General features: G+C 33.5%; 2 pseudogenes; one reads left to right on the top strand and one right to left on the bottom strand.

The window, feature by feature from the left end:
- Positions 1-2986: 2986 nt before the first annotated feature.
- On the bottom strand, positions 2987-9271 carry LOC114190309 (uncharacterized; annotated as a pseudogene).
- Positions 9272-13938: 4667 nt separating this feature from the next.
- LOC146884571 (uncharacterized) lies at positions 13939-16952 on the top strand (annotated as a pseudogene).
- Positions 16953-20812: the final 3860 nt, after the last annotated feature.

Raw genomic sequence — 20812 nt, 5'->3', positions numbered from 1 at the left:
TTTCGATACTAGGACCATACTGGTACTGCACTCGTCTGAGCCGATATTAACCATCGGCTCTGATACCAATTGTTAGGAACAAGGCAATAAAGGAAAGAATAAAGGAGAGAAAAATAGATACAGAGAATTTAACGTGGTTCGGCTACAATGTGTATGCCTCCGTCCACGACTACACTAGGAAGTATTTATATTTTTGGTGTATCTTAAAGCTTTACATAGAGTCTCTTATATAGTAAAATAGAGAACCACATCTCACTATTCTAAGCGATGTGGGACTAAATCAAGCACCATAATTCTAACCATTCTCCCACTTGGGGTTTGATTTACATTACCACCTAGTGTAGTGCCTTCATCATCAATTTTCTCGAAGGCCAGTCGAGGCAATGCAAAGCCTCAACTTAGTTGTTGTGACAGTCTTGGTCAACATATCAGCTGGATTCTCTGTACCTGGAATCTTCAACAAAATCAAATCTCCATCATTTATCAAGTTTCTGATAAAATGATACTTCAATTCAATGTGTTTGCATCTGGAGTGAAGAATTGGATTTTTAGCAAGACAAATGGCACTTTGACTGTCACTGAACAATGAAGGTTCATCTTGCCCTTTTCCTAATTCTTTTAGAAGATTCTTCAACCATATCATCTCTTTTGCTGTTTCTGAGATAACTATATATTCAGCTTCAGTGGTTGAAAGGGAGACTCTTCCTTGAAGTTTGGACTTCCAACTGATAGCCATGCCACCCAACATAAAAATATAACTTGTTGTGCTATTTCTACCATCCAAATCACCTCCCAAATCTGCATCAGAAAATCCCTGTAAAGTGAGATTACTTCTTTTAAAGGACAAATGCATCTTTGAAAATCCCTGTAAAGTGAGATTACTTCTCCCAACATACCGTTGGGTATTGCACTCCCTTCCTATGTGGAGAAAATGTCCAAAATTTGAAAAGTTCATGTCTCACTTAACCTAGTGGAAAGGGGGCTGCAAAATAAAGAGAGAGACAGAACAATAGAGTCAGAACACACTAAAAACCCTAAAACATAGAGGGAGAGGTAGAGAGAAAAATTTATTCACGTTTTTCACAGAGCTGCCACCGTAAAATCGACACCGCGAATTCGTTCACCGTTGGATCAGGCTAAAAATTTTACAAGTTTGGAACACATTGTTCTTTATTCTGACCGGTCGGATTGTCAATACGAGATTTGAGTTGGAAGAAATTAATTTCACACTGCAACAGTGATTTTATAGAGTTTTCTTCTCCATTTGAAAGCTGTGCTGTTTTGTTATTTGGTTGGATGTCGACACTAATTTGTATCATTGATTGATACTCATTTGTACTATTGATTATAGTAGAATTATTTCTTTATTCTGGACGACTTATGATTTTTACTCTTGATTTGAGAGTTTTCACATTAAAAATCTTGATACCTTTTGTGATTGTGATGATTTATTATTATTGCTCTTTAATGGTTGCTCGTAAAGTTTGTTTAACTCGTTGCACAGTCTCATAATATTCTTCACCAACGATTCGAGGTTGGAGCATAGTTGAGATTGAATCTAAAGGATCTACTACTAGATAGATATCTTTGATGGCTAATCCTCTTGATAGTACCGTAGTAACATCTAAATGTACAAATGTTATAGCTTGAGCATGGTCAGTCAAATCGTCATGTACATAAACTACTTGAATAAAATTATGACCTTTCTTTGGTAGAAGTGATGTTTTTTGTAAAAAAACCCAGTGATAATGCTAATTTAATATAAAGTAAATATTACTTATTGGATAGTCTGAACACTATATCACCCAGTCAAAATCGGAGTTCTTAGACACTAAATTTTCAAACTTTTTTTTTTTTTAATTCTGGTAAAGTAACCTACCTGGAAAGCCAAACTGTGAAGGGGATTTGATATATTTTTGTCCGTCTCTGTGTACTGTATCTGCATTTGGAGGTAAATTCCAACCTCATTGTTGCATTTTTGGTTGCTTTTTCTCGTCGCAATTTGTTTTTTTCAGAAGACCGATTTCTGGAAATGGAATCTGTGAAATCATGTGCAAGGCGAGAAGGACGACGAAAAAAAAAAGTTTTGTTTATATCTAATGAAAAATTTAATTTAAGAAAATAATTGAAATTATATAAAAAAAATTAATTGACTTGAAAGAGGAAAGAAATTAAAAGATTCTGTTAGGTGGAATAAATTTAAATTTTAAATTTGGAAAAAAATTTAAAACTTTGTTATTTTTATTATAATTGGTAGAAAAAAAATTATGAATGGATTTTCAAAATGAAGTAGATAATAAAAAAGTTTATTTAAAAGAATTAATTAAAATTATGAAGAATAAATTTTAATTATTTTAAGATAGTATAGAAATTATAAAATCAGGCAACATCCCAAATTAATAGAAATTATCTACTAATTTAAAGTATCTCATAATTGAAACAGTGACCAAATTGGTCAATTTTAAAAAAAGTTAAAATTAAATTGAACAAAAATTATAAATATAAGAATCAAATTAAATATAAAACATTAACTTTGATACATGACACTCATTTAACACCTATACAATTAAAAAAAATTAAAAAAAAACCACGAAGTTATTGTTCATAGCGGTTAATAATTTAAACGATGTTAGAAAAAATGACTAAATTGAACAAAATTAACAAAAAATTAGAATTTATTTGAACACAAAAATAAAATTAAAATTTATTTGACAAAACTTGACTAAAATTTAACAAAAGAAAAAGTATTTTAACCTAATAATTACATATGCTATTTCTCAAGTCACGAGTGTAGGGGAGGATGTATCACTCATATTATTTGGGAATTGGAAAATGATATAAACGCAACACTTTAGCAATTATTAGTTAAACAAGAAATTCTACAAGCTGCTTTTACTATTGGTTACAAAGTCGAAGTAATCACTTATCAAGAAAAATAAACATGAAATCCTCCAAGAGCATAAAAGAGAGACAGAATGCATAAACACTACCACAACTTGTCACTCAGCATCAAGATTCCTGTCAATCTTGCCTTAAAATTTGCTAAATGTATTGTCAATGAAGCTTTTATCCTGCACGTAGACTCATCAATATATTGAAAGTAAGCAAGCCTCCAACTTCTCTGCAACAACAAGCTTCCAATCACAGCCCAAAATCCAATAAAATAACCAAGTGCAATGACAAAGTAAAACAATAATTTCTCCACCTTATCCTCTTTGTCATCTTTTTCTTCATCGTCATTGCCACTTTGCAAATTATCATCTGAACACTTATGTGGCAGTGGAGGTCCACACAGAAATGTGTTGCCAGCATAAATAAAAGAATCATCAAAGGTTGATAATTGAGTTCCTTTGGGAATTGGTCCTGAAAGGTTGTTGTAGGACAAATTTAAATGGCTTAAAAAACTTAAACTAGTTATGCTTTCTGAAATTGCACCAGAAAGTTGGTCATGAGAGAGGTCAAGAGATTCTAGTGATTTCATGTCCCCTATCCTTTTGGGGATTTGTCCTGACAAACGATTGTATGACAGATTTAGGCCAAGCAATGCACCAAGTGATGTTATTTCTTCTGGAATAGTTCCAATCAAATTGTTATTTGACAAGTCCAAGTTTACCACAAGTTTTAGATTTCTGGTATACTCAAGTTCTCTTCCTTTCATTACCACTCTAACATCTTGTTCATACCATTCAACAGATCTAGTAGGTTGGTTCACAGAAATATTCTTTTTTGAGACCATACCTGTGAGATTTCCTATGCAATGAGGGATTGGACCCATCAAGTTGTTGTTCGAAAGATCCAAAATTTGCAGTGCAGAAAGTTGGCACAATTGTAAAGGAATTGTTCCATTCAACCTGTTTTGCCGTAGCCTTAGAATCTGCATCAGGGAAAAGGTATTCCCCATCCACGAAGGGATAATCCCAGACAAATGGTTCTCTCCAACATCCAAAATTAAAAGTTGATTCAAATTTCTCAGAGATGATGGAAACCCCCCATGAAGGCTGTTATTGTTCAAATGTAACCATGCCAACGTGGGTAGATTACCCAGAGAGCTAGGAATGACACCTGATAATTTGTTGGATGCCAAATTTATGACACCGGGTCTTTGAGTAACACTCCAACAATCAGGAATTTCACCAACTAACATGTTTCCTTTTAGGTCAAGATTGTACAAGGAGTCTATTTTGCACAATGAATTTGGAATGTGACCACTTATAAGGTTGTTTCCGAGAAGCAAGTAACCGACATTTGGCAATCTATCAGAAATACCTTGGGGGAAGTGACCCACTGATACGATTATCGGTGAGATTCAAGTAGAGAAGTTGCCTGGGCCATCTTATGTCAGACACCAAATTCTCCAAATGATTTAGGGATATGTCTAAATTCTGAAGGTTTAGAAGCTGACTAAGACTGGAATGTTTCCGTATAACTTATTTTCAGAAAGATAGAGGGTGGACAAATTTTGAAGTTGACCAATATTCTGAGGAATGGTGCCATTTAAAGAGTTTCGTGAAAGATCTAGATCTGTTAGGCTTACAAGTTGCACTAAACTCCTCGGAATGACCCCATCAAAATGATTGGAAGAAAGAATTAAAATTTTTAAACTGACAAGTTCCCCGATACTGTCAGGAAGAGAACCGGCGAAGTTATTGTTGGAAAGCAACAAATTCTTCAGATTGACAAGTTTTGTTATTATAGCACAAGGAAGTGTTCCAACCAACTTACTGTCAGTCATGATCAATGAAGTTAGATTTTCAAGCTGTCCCAACCATGGTGGCAAATGACCATTATATTCGTTGTGACTTAAATCCAAATACATCAAATCGTGTCTAATGCATTCAAAATGTGTATGGTTTCCAAGAGCATCACTTTGAAGTTTGTTTCTTGACATATCTAATTGTTTAAGATGGCAACAGTTTCCCAGAAGAGATGCTAGAGATCCCTCGATATGATTTACATCATTACCTGAAAGATTGAGGTATTGAAGGCCCTTTAACTCACCTAACCACCCCGGAACAGAATTAAACATGTTTTGTGAAAGGTCGAGAGAAACCAGGGAAGTCAGATTGTTTAAAGCAGATGGGAGTGAGCCATAAAGAGCATTACTATCAAGAAATAGACTGCCAAGGTTAGCACATGTTCCTAACCAGAAGGGAGTGGAATTCAGGTTGTTGTGAGAAAGCTCAATCACTGCAATGGAAGTCATATTTTGAAAAGCATCCACAAACGGAGTCTGAAGTCCATTTTCTGCTAGATAGAGGTTTTTCAGTCTGGAAAGGTTTGTGGTGCTAACATGTTGATGGGTGTGCAACTTATCAAGTCCACAATTTCTGAATTCTACTTCTATCAAAGCTTTAAAAAAAATATTGAAAGTGAAGAGAATTGGAGGATTGTAACCCGTGTATAGATGAATCCGTTGATGATGTGAATGGATGTTATACACTCTCGTGCATGTGTCACAGTGTCACATGTTTCTATCCACGTGAAAAAGTCTTAATTCTCTTTATTTATTATTTTATTTTAATTTGATATTAATTTTTTTAAAACTGAATCAATTTTATTTTTATATAAATTTAATTTTTATATAAATTTTACAATAATACTTTTATAATGATTAATATTTTTAACAAAATTAAATTTATTTAAATATATATTTTGCATTGAACTTTATTTAGATATTGTTTTAAATATTTATATATCAATAATTTATACACAAATATTAGAGTTAGTTTAAAAATAATAATTTTATAAATTGAATTGTAAAATTTTAAATAAATATATTTATTTTAAATTATTATAAAATTGTTTTAAAATTTTATATTTGAATTTATAAAGTCTTTATTTTTAAAGCAACTCTAACATTTATCTATAAATTATAGATATATAAATATTTAAACAAAATTTAAATAAAATTCAATGGAAAATATATATTTAAACAAACGTTAATTTTGTTAAAAATATCAATTATAATAAAAATATCATTGTAAAATTTATATAAAAATTAAATTTGGTATATGGATGAAATTGATTCAGTTTTAGAAAAAGTTAGGATCAAATTGAGACAAAATAACAAATAGAGGACTACATTGAGACTTTTCACATCCAATAGTGACACATGGCACTACCACTGCCATATCACATTGTCTTTATCACGTGGCACAATGTCAGTCATACATGGAGAAATTTGTATTTTTTTAAAAGTATTAAAAAAAATAAAAATTAAAAAAATTTACGTGTGACACATGGCACATAGTTAACACCATTAGAGTACTACTAATAAAAATGACCTAATTACAATGAATTTTTCAAAATAAAAATCCAATTTAGTCAAATAAAAATAAAAGAATCTACTTGAGATTTCGTTAAAAAATAGGGATCTCTAAACTGATTTAACCAATCTGAAAATATATTCTTCACTAAATATACATTTCGAAATACAACAAAATATTTTCGGAACAACTATTTTGGAAATTATTTTCAAATCCAAAAGTATATTCCAAAACATCTATTCATAATTTTATTTTTTAAGTTTGGAATGACTATTCTAAAAGATATTTCTGAATTCATAAATGACTTTTGGTAAGGGCGGATTATACAAGTAGTGGGGAGGCCTCGGCCCGCTCCAAATATTTTTGATTTTTTATAAAATTATATATATATATACTTTTGATTTTTTTAAATTATATATATTTTTAAAATTTTGAAATTTTTTAAAATTATAAGTAATATATTTTAAAAATTGATAGAAATTAAATTGTGTGTCTTTTTTTAATTTTTTTAAAAACATAATATTTAATGTTAATAAGTAATAAAACATAAAATTGAATATAATAAAGAGTTTAAATATTTAGGTTTAATTATTTTTTTATATTTGTTTTTGTCAAAAAAATGCCAAATTTTGACTAAAAATCGAAATTAAATTGAGACTAAATCAATTAGAGAAGTAACTTATACTTTTGGAAACAAAAACCAAAAAAGTAATTAAAACAAATATTTATTAAGATATTTTTTATTTTATTTTCATTGTCTTTTTAGGTTTTTACAAACTTGTACCCAAGTTAGACACAAATTTATTACTTTTGTTTTTATTTGTCATTTGTTTTCTTTTTTCCTTGAAGTAAAAAAGGTAACACTCTTGTCTTATTTGATAATAAACTATTAGTTTAATAGTTATTAACATTATTTTTTATTTCATGAACCTTTATATATTCATTTTTTATTAATATAGAACCTTGGATAATTGTAAGGAGTTATGTTTAAACTCAAAGACTGCGCCACTATATTATTTTGATGTGACGCTTTCTTTAATTACGTTTATTAATTAAATGAGGTGTTACAGTCCGATCAGATAGTTTGAAAAAATTATTTTCCATAATTTGTTAATATGAGTACATTCTAAAGTTATGTATAAATTTGATAAAATTTCGATTTATATATGATAATTGTATTATTACTAGTTTTATTATGTTTATTTTCATTCTTTATTTGTATTTTTATTATTACTTTTTAAATAATTAAGGTTTTATTAAAGAATTCTAGGAAGAAAAGTATTTAATTTTTATTTGTGGAATAATTTGTAGATAAGTGGAAATTCCAGAAGATTTAAGAATGTATCGAGGATTATTATTGAGTTACAGTTCATTCAAATGCATTTTTCATACAGAGTCAATTTGACCTAATTCGCCCAATGAGCAAGACTAAGTCACCTAACAAGCAAGGTGAAGTCGTCCAATGACTCTATTTAGCCTAGCAAGAATGTCGGGTTTGGTACATGAAATTGGGTATTTAAACATGTTTTCATGAGGGTTTTTTCAAAACATTATTTGATTCTCATGACTAGAATTTGCCTAGGGTACTAGAGAGAGACTTTTAGAGGATGTTTGGGCTATTAGGAAGCTCTCCCTTCTTCTCCTTAAGTTTTCATTGTTATCCATGGAAGTTTTGTGCCTTTTGAGTTGAAAAGGAAGATGGATACAAAATTGGAGGTGGAGTTGCTGATGGAAGAAGTTATTGGAGTTGTTAAAGAAGATACTTTCAAAAAATTACATGTTACCTAATCGTAATTATTGGGAGAAGAAAATTTTATGTCTGATGAATTTAGAGTACAAGAATATATATACATGCTCTAATGATTGAGTATTGTACATATACATGTATTGTGTATCAATTAATTAATTTTTAATTTTGATTTCTAAGCACATTATTTATAGGTCTTTGTAATTGGTTCCTGGGAAAGTAGACTATAAATATATATTATTTGAATTGATTAAAATAATTGTTAAAGAAGTAACAAATTTAGTTATTTGGACGAGTAAAATCAATAAATATATTATACTATAGTTTGAAAAATATAGAATATGTTTTTGTCTTTTAATCTAACGAAATTTTACAATTAATATATACTTAAAACTTTAAAACTTTGATTTTGTTTGATTCTTTTATTTTATAAAATAAAAAATTAGTTCATTTTTTTAAAGGTGTTAAATTTTATTCCACTGACAAACAACGTTACACATATATATATCTGCAGTGTATACATGTATCCTGACACATGACAACCACGTATTGAATTTTATTCTCTTAAATGAAGATTGATTTTTTTTTTTTTAAATGTTAAGTTGTAATGACTACGTTCACCACGGGCACTTTGATTGACCACCATCTTCCAGCTTTTCACATCCCTTTGCTTAAGCAGTGTTAAGATAACTTTGAATATTACATATCATCAAACAAACAAAGAGGTTGCAAAGATTATATATATATTTGAATTGCAATTTCCTTTTAGAAAACAGAGAAGAAACTTAAGATGTTTTTTTCTCTGGTGAAGACAAGAAAGATAAAATAGTGCGAGACTAGCTCTATGGAACATACACGATCGCATCGACCGAAAATAATACAATTTATTATATATAATTGAGATACAAATCTTATTTTATCAACTAATTTTATAAAGTTGAATTAAACTTAACCTTCAATTTTAACGATGTCCGTCTGGTGGTGGTCTAAAACGAGAGCGAGAGATGTAAGGCATCGAGATAGGGTCAGGGAATTGTATTGACGGCCGCATAGGAAGGGAGTTGTCTATCCCTGGCTTCCTAAAAGGAGCTTGCCTCTTTGGCTGGAGTTCAGAGAAAGAGTTGGGAGCAGTGTGTTGAGGTGATGGCTTCAAATGATGCAGAGGTGAAGCTTTACCACTCAAATCACCAAGTGTTGAATGAGGGAAGATGATGAGCATTATAAGGAACAAAACTATCCTCCCACTCTTCCTATCCATAACCTATCGATTTTATTTATTCTGCAATGAACCAAAACACAACCATAACACCCTTTTATACTACCTTCTCTTTCTCCCATCTCAATAGTCTTTTAAAAGCATTACTTATATCCACACCAGAGGAAGCCGTTACGAAAATCAGAAAAACAGATCATGTTAGCCTCTTCGGATAAAATTTCAAAAGTGTCTTTCGTCTACAATAATATTTTGACTTTTAAACTGTGACAATTTTCTCTTATAATATAAAATATCATCTTTTAAATGATTTAGAAATATTAAAAATAAAAAAATAAAAAACTAATTAGAAAATACGATCTAAGTTATAAGAAAAAATTTAGTCAAAAAATTATTGACCTTCCCTAAATAATACTAATTTAATAAAAGTTTATCTAAATAGAAAATATTATTTTCTGGAATAACACTTAACACTGTGCCAGGTAAGAATTTATTTTTCTCTCAGACCAAATCTCCATTTTTTTTTCATTTCCGCCTATATAATTCATTTGGAATTCGGTTCCTGAGAAGGTAAATTTTAAGGAGTTTAGATATATTTATTTGCGCTCGCAGGTCGGAAATTGGTATTTTTGAAGAGTAAAATTCCGACTTATTTTTTTATTTGAATTCGTTTCCCAAGATTATTTGAAATGAAGTGTGTTTTTACAGGGATAATATATATTTTGCAAGTTTATTAGATAGTCTTTAAGGTTTCAAGGTTTTTTTTAAGGGAATCTCGTCCTTAGATCTAGAATGTAAAAAAAAAAAATGCCTCCAAAAGACACTTTGATGTCAAAGTCAATTCGAGATATTGGAGTCAAATATCAGAGTAAAAATATAAATATGTGTTTTCGTAAAATGTGTCTTTTATAGTAGGGTTCATAAATTTTACATAATTAGACTTTGATTTAGTCGGCTTAATTACCTACTAATTATGATAGGTCGTATAATTTTGAGTTTACTTTGTTTAGGGTGATTAGACTAACTTAACTAGCCGACCAACAGAGTACATGTGGTCTTACAGGATTGACATGTGTTTGGCCAGATTGTGTACGAAATCATTCATCCAGATAATTAGTCTTTAGTGGTCCCCTTAGAATTTTGTATCCTAAGGAATGAGGATGGGTAGTCTATCTGTCTAAGTGTTGCTTCTTAAGACTACTTTTGAAATGTCAAAAAAATTTAACATAATTAAATTTAAGAAATGATTATTTTCATTCATTTCTAAAATTTAAGAACTTTCGCCCTTTATTCTTTTTACACTCTATAATCTATATCTATAATCTATAAAAATTGTAATAATCAAACTATGTCTTATTAAAATTATAATAAAAATATCTACACCTTTCTTAAAATTGAACGTTCTGAGAAATATTTTTTAAAATAACCTTTTTAAAAAATATAAAATTATATTTTAAATTAGTTATTAAGATATTTTTGAATCCATTTTGGAGGAGTCATATCAAGAAAATCTCAGATATGTATGGGGTACCGTTTTTCAAACCTTCTGAATTTAATGGTTCAGAAGGCTTTTAAACGCAACTTCTGTCTCCACTCCATCCACACGAGATCCACCCACCCGACAACAGATAACTGATTTCGCTTGGCCGTTCCTAACAACCAAAATCATTTTGGCATTGTCAACATAAAAAATAGACAAATTAAATATTATAAAAAATAAAAATTTATAATATTATTATTTTAAAATTTTGAAGTAAAAATAATATTAAATATTTTATGTGTAATTTCAATATTATATATATAGAATTACAATTTTTCTATAACTAAACCATATAAAAATATATATATGATTTAAAAGCTGATTTAAATTTCTCATAGATGATGGTAAACCCTCATTAAGGCTGTTATTATTCAAATGTAGCCATGCCTATGTAGGTGGATTACCCAGAGAGCTAGGTTGAAGTTGATCACGTTTACTTTTTAACCAACACCATCAAAATACACACTTCACTGATCTAGTGAATGTTATTCATTACTCACGAGATTCATTAGTTTTTTTTTTTTTTTTTTTTTCTGACTGATATCGAACACAAAATTTTCAATTGATGTTAGTTGAAATTGTTCTTCAACCAATATTAATCAAATTTATTTTTTGGCAAACATAGGTAAATTGTTTGTCCATTAATCCTTGGTAGTATCAACAACATGAATTTTTAAGCTTTTTTTACATGAGTTAAAAAATAATCTTGACCAATATGAATTATATATAATAACTACGCCATACATTACATAAATATAACATTATTCGATATTTACCAAAATCCTAATTAATATTAACTAAAATTATTAATTAATAAATTGAGCATCACTTTATTAGTTGAATCATGGTAATTAGTTGTTTAGTTCGGTGTAAACCTTCTCTTGATAAAAGACTTCTCATAAATAATAAAATAAATAATTACTTTGGTACTAATAGCGTAAATCAATGTTAATTAATCTAATCTTTTGTAATATATGAAGTTCTTGAACTCAGATAACTTGGAATATTACATATCATCAAACAAACAGAGTGGTTACAATATATATCTGTTTTAAGTGCAATTTTATTTTAGAACACAAACAAGAAACTTAAGATCTTTATTTATTTGCTGAAGATGAGAAAGATTTTTATGCTATAAAATAGTGCTAGACTATATGCTATCCTATAATCTGAATTCTGTGTAGACAGTTTCTTTCTGAACTTTCGTATAAAAATATTTCTTGTTTTGTTCTTTATAAATTATATGATTTTTAAAATTACAAATAATTTTCAGTTTCTACTGTCTAAAAAATTAACTTTTTTTACATCGTACTATAAATCAACTAGAAAAGATTAATTTATAGTATAGAAATAAACACAAATCTCATTTTACAAGCTGATTTTATGAGATTGAATTAGGTTTAAAATTTATGATGTACCGATACTTCAATTTGAGTCACGTATCCGTGTTCAATACTTTAAGATACTTTATTGATACTTATCATCGAAGTATCTAATTTATAGAGTTGTAATAGACTACACAAAAAATATTTGAATAATGACAAATTTTAGTAACAAAAAAAAAAAATAATCGTGACCAGTTTAGGTAGTAATTAATAAACTTAACATTATTGGCAACTAAAATAGTTCAAAAAAGTATAATTGGTCTCTGAATTGTTAACTAAAATAGTTTTTATTATAGATTAGTTTATAAATTGATCACTAACATTAGTTACCAATGTTTTAATTTAGATTTGCACAATAACAATAATACATTTATTATACTTTTAAGAATTATTTTACATTTTTCAATATTCATATATCACATATCTATTACGTATCGTATCCTATTATTTTTAAAATAAACGTATTGACGTATCAGATACGTGTCGATCCAATACACACATCGTATTCATGCATCATAGTGTAAAATTCATTTCTTAACCTAATGAGATGAGGGTTTGTTGAACATATCATTTCATCTATTATTGAACCATTCATCAATATTAAGTCTTGGTGTGGTAGAAATCTCACGTATTAGAGATGAAGACCATTTTAACATTTTGGTTAAAGTACTCATGTAGTCTTTTAATTCTTATAAAAAAAATTCAATTACATCCCAAATTTTTATTTAGTTCAATATAGTTTTTTAATCTTATAAAATGATTCAATTCGATCTTTTACGTCCTTTGGACAGAGTGATCTTAGATTTTTGTTAAAATTAATATACTAAATCATTTCACCTAAAAAATCTAAATATTTAAATTAATTTTATGTGGTAGATAAAGTGATTTGTTGTATAAATTATAAAAAAATTGTAAGGTGAATATAATGGAAAAGACTTACTGTAATTGAATATTTTAAAAGATTAAAGAACTAATTAAATAAAATAAAAATAAATGAAAACTTTAATTAAATTTTTGATAAAGAATGGAGGACCAAAATTTTAACGTAACATTTTTATAGGTATCCTAAAGAAACTTACGAAGGTGGAGGCCGACGAGGAAAATGTGGTTTGTGTACTGGTGGCGGCCTAATGGGAACGTAAGGGATGCTAATATTTAACGATCACTGTTGTTACAGCTCCTGCCACCACCAGTCACCCAACACAGTCAAGCGTTCCCACGTTTTTGTTTGACAAAAAAGTAAAATGGAGGATAGAGGTGTTTTTTTATTTATTAAGTAATACTAAATTTAATAAAAATTTATCTAAATAGACTCCTTTGTCATTATTTTTCAAATAACACTTAACAATGTGACTGGTGAGAATTTGGTTTCTCGGACACCAAATTTCCAACATGTTTTTTTCATTTCCGGTCACGTAATTCATCTGGAGCGGAATTCTAAGAGGGGCTTTCGTATTTTTCTTTTTGTCTGTGTGTGTGTGCTGAAACATGTGTAGAGAGAGGTATTTGCGTTTGGAGGTCGGAATTCGGTCTTCGAAAAGTCTCGAATTCCCGCCTCAGCTGTGGAGAATTAATGGAAACACATGCATTATATGCATTTCTGTCTATATTTCTAAATCATCGACATGACTAATATCCGAAAAATTCAAACCTTCACACTTAACTTTTCCATTTTGCTAGTGATGCACAATAACTGACCTCAAGTCGTAACATTTCAGTTTCCTGTATTCAGAGTTTTATTTGATAAACCAACTCTCTTTTTTGTACTCTGACACTCTTCAGCAGACATGTTGGGGTTCACTTTTGCTGTTGTTTTCCTTTTGACTGCAGCATTTGCAGTGTTATGTTTATGTGGCCATGCACCACTTGGTTGCAATGAAGAAGAAAGACAAGCACTTCTAAGGATCAAAGGAAGCTTTAGAGATTCATCAAGGCTTTCATCTTGGGAAGGAAGTAGTTGCTGCCAATGGAAAGGTGTAGCTTGCAATAATCTTACAGGCCATGTTGTCAAGCTTGATCTCAGAAATCCTTGTTATCCCTTACGAGGAGATTTTCAACCAAACTGTAAGTTTTACGACCATGTCCTTGAAGCTCAACATGTTCCCCCTTCTATATTGCACCTTAAATATCTAACTTATTTGGATTTGAGTGGAAACAACTTTCATAATACTTCAATACCAGCGTTCCTTCAAACCCTGCAACATCTGCAAGTACTTTATCTCTCTGATAGTCATTTTAGTGGTAGGATCCCGTACAATCTTGGGAACCTCACAAAATTGCTCATTCTTGATTTGAGTTTCAATGCTCATTTATATGCGGATGACTTCCACTGGATTTCTCAACTTTCATCCCTCCAATACCTTTACATGAGTGATGCGTATCTTGGTAAGGCAGAGAATTTGTTGCACTCACTCAACATGCTTCCTTCTTTGATAGAAGTAGAATTCAGAAATTGTGGACTCGATAAGTTGCACACCCGTCAACATGTTAGCATCACTAACCTTTCCAGACTGGAAGTTCTCAATCTAGCAGAAAATGGACTTCAGACTCCGTTTCTGGATGCTTTTCAAAATATGACATCCATTTCAGTGATTGAGCTTTCTAACAACAACCTGAATTCCACTCCCTTCTGGTTGGGAACCTCTGCTAACCTCATCTGTCTATTTCTTGACAGTAATGCTCTTGATGGCTCACTCCCATCTGCATTACAGAATCTGACTTCCCTGGTTTATCTCGACCTTTCACAAAACAAGTTTCATTCTGTTCCGGGGTGGTTAGGTGAGCTCAAGGGGCTTCAATACCTCAGTCTTTCAGGTAATGATGTAAATCATATTGAGGGATCTCTAGCATCTCTTCTGGGGAACTCTTGCCATCTCAAAGAATTAGATATGTCAAGAAACAAAATTCCAAGTGATGCACTTGGAAACTACATACAGTTTGAATGCATTAGGCACGATTTAATGCTTTTGGATTTAAGTCACAACGAATGTAATGGTCATTTGCCGCCATGGTTGGGAGAGCTTGAAAATCTAAGTTCATTGATTATGACTGACAGTAATTTGGTGGGATCACTTCCTTGTGCTGTAATAACAAAACTCGTCAATCTGCAGAATTTGGTGCTTTCCAACAATAACTTCACCGGTTCTCTTCCTGACTGTATCGGGGAACTTGTCAGTTTAAAAATTTTAATTCTTTCTTCCAATCATTTTGATGGGGTCATTCCAAGGAGTTTAGTGCAACTTGTCAGCCTAACAGATCTAGATCTTTCACGAAACTCTTTAAACGGTACCATTCCTCACAATATTGGTCAACTTCAAAATTTGTTCACCCTCTATCTGTCTGAAAATAAGTTACACGGAAACATTCCTTACAGTCTTAGTCAGCTTCTAAACCTTCACAACTTAGACATATCCCTTAATCATTTGGAGAATTTGGTATCTGACATAAGATGGCCCAGCCAACTTTACTACTTAAATCTCACAAATAATCATATCAGAGGGTCACTTCCCCAAGATATTTCTGATAGCTTGCCCAATGTCAGTTACTTGCTTCTTGGAAACAACCTTATAAGTGGTCTCATTCCAGATTCATTGTGCACAATAGACTCCTTGTACAGTCTTGACCTTTCAGGAAACATGTTAGTTGGTGAAATTCCTAATTGTTGGAGTGTTACTCAAAGGCTCAATGTTCTAAATTTGGCATCTAACAATTTATCAGGTGTGATTCCTAGCTCTCTGGGTAATCTACCTACACTGGCATGGCTACATTTGAACAATAACAGTCTTCATGGGGGGTTTCCATCATCACTGAGAAATTTAAATCAACTTTTAATTTTGGATGTTGGAGAGAATCATTTGTCTGGGATTATCCCTTCATGGATGGGGAATATCTTTTCCTCGATGCAGATTCTAAGGCTACGGCAAAACAGGTTGAATGGAACAATTCCTTTACAATTGTGCCAACTCTCTGCACTGCAAATTTTGGACCTTTCAAACAACAACTTGATGGGTCCAATCCCTCGTTGCATCGGAAATCTCACAGGTATGGTCTCACGAAAGAATATTTCTGTCAACCAATCTAGTAGATTTGTTGAATGGTATGAACAAGATGTTAGAGAGGTCGTGAAAGGAATAGAACTAGAGTATACCAGAAATCTAAAACTTGTGGTAAACTTGGACTTGTCAAATAACAATTTGACTGGATCTATTCCAGAAGGAATAACATCACTTGGTGCATTGCTTGGCCTAAATCTATCACACAATCGTTTGTCAGGCCATATCCCCAAAAGGATAGGGGACATGAAATCACTAGAATCTCTTGACCTCTCTCATGACCAACTTTCTGGTGCAATTTCACAGAGCATAACTAGTTTAACTTGGTTAAGCCACTTAAACTTTTCCTACAACAACCTTTCAGGACCAATTCCCAAAGGAACTCAATTATCAACCCTTGATGATGATCCTTTTATTTATGCCGGCAACCCATTTCTGTGTGGACATCCACTGCCGAATAAGTGCATTGATGATCATTTCAAAGGTGGTAATGAAGATGAAGAAAAAGATCACAAAGAGGATAAAGTTGAGGAATTGTGGTTTTATTTTGTCATTGCACTTGGCTATATTATTGGATTTTGGACTGTGACTGGAAGCTTGTTGGTGCAGTGAAGTTGGAAGCTTGTTTGCTTTCAATATATTTATGAGTCAACACACAGGATAAATGTATCAATGGCAACACACTTAGCAACTTTTCTTTTAAGAAAAGATTGACTAGAATCCTGATGCTGAGTGACATATTATGGTAGTGTTTTATGTATTCTGTCTCTTTTATGCTATTGGAGAATTTCATGTTTATTTTGCTTGAAAATAATTACTTAGACTTTGTAAAATATTAATAAATGCTACTTGTAGAATTTATAGTTTAACTAATAATTGCTAAAATATTGTAGGTTATATCCTTTTATAGTTTCCAAATAATCTGAGTGCCTACACTCATTTAAGAAAGGTTGATGTTTCCGGTGGTGACTTGGGAAACAGAATAACACTTTATAATTATTATTTAATTTTTTGTTTGAACATGAAGAAAATCAGAACGTGTGTTCATATTTCTGACTCTTGCGAGAAGTTTTTCCCTGTCCGACCTGTTGTACATAAATTTTCTAGAAATAACACACTGTTATATATACACACATTCTACTGTATAAGCCCGGAAATCAATTTTAGAAAGTCTAATTCCGACCTTCCTTATATGCAGAATTTTGATCGGAAAATAACCCAAATCCAGTTTCCTTAACACAAAATCTGGTATTACATTTTGATTTTATTTTGAAAAAAATAATGAATGAATTTTTTTAAATAATTATATAGTACTTTTGCTTAAAATAATTTGTATTTACAAGAGAATTAATTTAAATTTTAAAAAGCTGACAAGTAACGTCCCATTTAATTTATAAACATAATTAAAGGAAACGCCAACGTAAGATAGCATAATAACGCAGTTCTGGGGTTCCCAACCTCACCCCAACAAAACTAGGTACACCACGATGCCAACAAAAGTAGGATAGCTGTTTAACTCAAAGTTACAATCTAAAAACCACGAATATAGGGGCCATAGCCCTAAAGAAAACACGAAAGGAAGAAACGTGAGATCCAGCCCAGATGGCTAAGTAGTGGAGTCGCCATTTCCTTGTTGCCCATGAGAACCTCGCCCATCTGCTCCCATCAACCAAGTTGATGATCATCGCAAGAGAGAACAACCACATACATCATAACCATGCAATAAAACGGGTAAGCTAGAGCCAACAACATATTCATCATGCAGTCAAATACATTTTTCCTCATCTCATAACCACATAGCAACCAAACATGTTATGACTCTTCATCCAATACACTACGACTCGACTCGACTCATCCGGATACGTATAACTTGGTCGGATTCAGCGGACGCTCGCACTTGTGGTGAATACCTCTGCTCGACTCTGAGTTGCTCATCTCCGAGCTATGTGTTACAAGTGTTACGATGAATCATATCTCCCTCACCACAAGGTTAGCCCTTAATGAATTTCAGGCCTCCTGCTACTCTCACCACAGGAGTCAGTCTGCTCTAAGTGAGACTAACTGGCCCCTTAGAGTGTCAGGATGCAGTCCTTACCTTGAATCCTTACCTAGTTATACAGATGGGGCACCACCATGGGCACCCACTAACAGGGGCCATGGAATTACGTCCCGACCACTGAAGCGCAACCCCAGAGGTCTCACCTAGAGACCTCAAGGAATTTACACGCTGACACGGACTAACAGTCATAATTAAACAATAAGAGAATATTAACACCACATTTACATTTCCATACCAATCCCCTGGGATTAATTCCTCACACGCGTCAGAGTTTGAATCCATACCTCGGATCATCACCACCCCATGAATCTAGGGTCTCATCTCATATTAATGCCATGTTCCTTTAATTTCAAACCACACATTCATTTCACATGCTAAGTCTCATACCAACCCATTCATCCAAAATTCATGAATCATGCCAAAAATATAATCCACGCTCCATTATATACATGTTCATCATCACACAATCATACTCAACCAACATGGATCACTCGGGAAACATCAAACATCCAATTCACAGCACTGTCTCGCCCAACATCTCGCTCAGGCTGAGGGGTCTCGCTCAGGCGAGACATGCTCGCTCAGGCGAGCCTCCCCCTCGCCTAGGCGAGAGCACAAAAGCAAGGCATGAGCAACGCGGGATCTCGCTTAAGCGAGATCCCTCTCGCCTGGGCGAGTTGCCTGCTCGCTCAAAAGATGAGCGAGCCGCCTGGGCGACTTTTTGCGCAGGAGCTCTAGGCGAGCCCCCTGTTTCATCTCGCTTAGGCGAGACTGACTCGCCTGGGCGAGATTAACAGGTCTCGCCACTGTTCTTCACTGCACAGCCATGTTTTTCAACCCAAATCAAGCATACAGAGTGTTCTCACGCATCAAATCAAAAGATTAAACCATACGAACAGCAACCAACGCAAACACTGACCAAAACGACTGGAAACTAAGGATTATAACTTCCCGTACCTGGAAAAAGGCTAAGAGCGGGGTACGTCTCCAACAGCGGAACGCGAAACTCCAACGGCAGATTACTGAGCTGTGGAACAGACGCAGAAGAGCATTACGACGAACCCCTACTGGAAGTATAACATAAAGGCGGAAGAAAAGTAAGACTTGAGGTGTAGAGCACTTACATGGGGCTAGGAAACGCAACTAAGCTCACTGGTTCAAGGTTAGGAGTAAACCCTAGCAGAGCTCTAGTGCGGAAAGGGTGACGGCTGCTGAGTTCTGCAATAGTGGAGTGAGTATGAAATTAGGGCAGACTTAGTGACTTTATACGTTGGGCCGGCCTTAGGCCCACTTACAAGGGCAGCCCACTAATCTCTAGGGCAGAAAATATAAAGGGGCCTTACATTCTTCCCAACAAGAAAATTTTCGACCTCGAAAATAAGGACTCACCAGGTAAACAAATGTGGATGTGATTTTCTCATGTCCTCCTCTAACTCCCAAGTCGAGTCACCCGCCCTCTGATCCCAGATGACTTTAACAAGACTGACGGTCTTTCCTCGATGTTCCTCAACCTTGTTATCCTCCAGAGCGATGGGTGGTACTTCCACTGTGAGGTCCTCCCTGATCTGTATATCTTCAGCTTCTAACACATGAGCGGGGTCGAACACGTACTTCCTCAGCTGTGACACATGAAACACTGGATGAAGGTTCGCCAACTGCGGGGGTAAGGCTATCTCATAAGCCACTGGTCCAATCCTCCTCGTGATCTGATACGGGCCAAGGAATTTAGGCGAAAGCTTCCTTGAGCGGAGAGCCCTCCCCACGCCCGTGGTTCGGGTCACCCTCAAGAATACATGGTCTCCCGCTGCAAACTCCAAAGGCCTCCTCCTGCGATCCGCATAGGCCTTCTGTCTACTCTGCGAAGCCAACATTCTATCTCTCACCATCCTCACCTTCTCGGTGGTCTGCTCTAATAACTCTGGTCCAACTAATACTGCCTCCCCATCCTGATACCAACAGAGAGGAGTCCTACACCTCCTGCCATAAAGAGCCTCGTATGACGCCATGCCAATGCTCGCATGAAAACTGTTGTTGTAGGTAAACTCGATCAAAGGCAGTACTTCATCCCAAGCTCACAGATGGTCCAATATACATGTCCTCAACAAGTCCTCTAATGACTGGATCGTCCTCTCAGACTGCCCGTCGGTCTGAGGGTGATAAGCTAAACTCATGGTGAGCTTGCTACCCATAGCACTCTGCAGCGTCTGCCAAAACTGGGATGTGAACCGTGGGTCTTTGTCGGAAACTATGCTCGAGGGGACTCCATGAAGTCTTACTATCTCCTTAATGTACAACTGGGCCAGCTTGGCCATAGACATCCTCAAGTTCATCGCCAAAAAGTGAGCACTCTTGGTCAACCTATCCACTATCACCCAGATAGTGTCATGTCCTCTAAAAGTCTGTGGAAGATGAGTCACGAAGTCCATGGAGATGTTGTCCCATTTCCACACCGGTACCTCCAATGACTGTAGAATGCCACCGGGCCTCTGGTGTTCCACCTTCGCCTTCTGACACGTTAAACAAGCTGATACAAACTAAGCCACATCTTTC

Source organism: Vigna unguiculata, chromosome 7 (assembly GCF_037176805.1).
Source record: "Vigna unguiculata cultivar grain cowpea cultivar isolate G323 ecotype 2 chromosome 7, ASM3717680v1, whole genome shotgun sequence".
NCBI classification, from domain to species: Eukaryota; Viridiplantae; Streptophyta; class Magnoliopsida; order Fabales; family Fabaceae; genus Vigna; species Vigna unguiculata.
The sequence above is the reverse complement of the archived record's forward strand: the minus strand, read 5'-3'. Positions and strand labels throughout refer to the sequence as shown.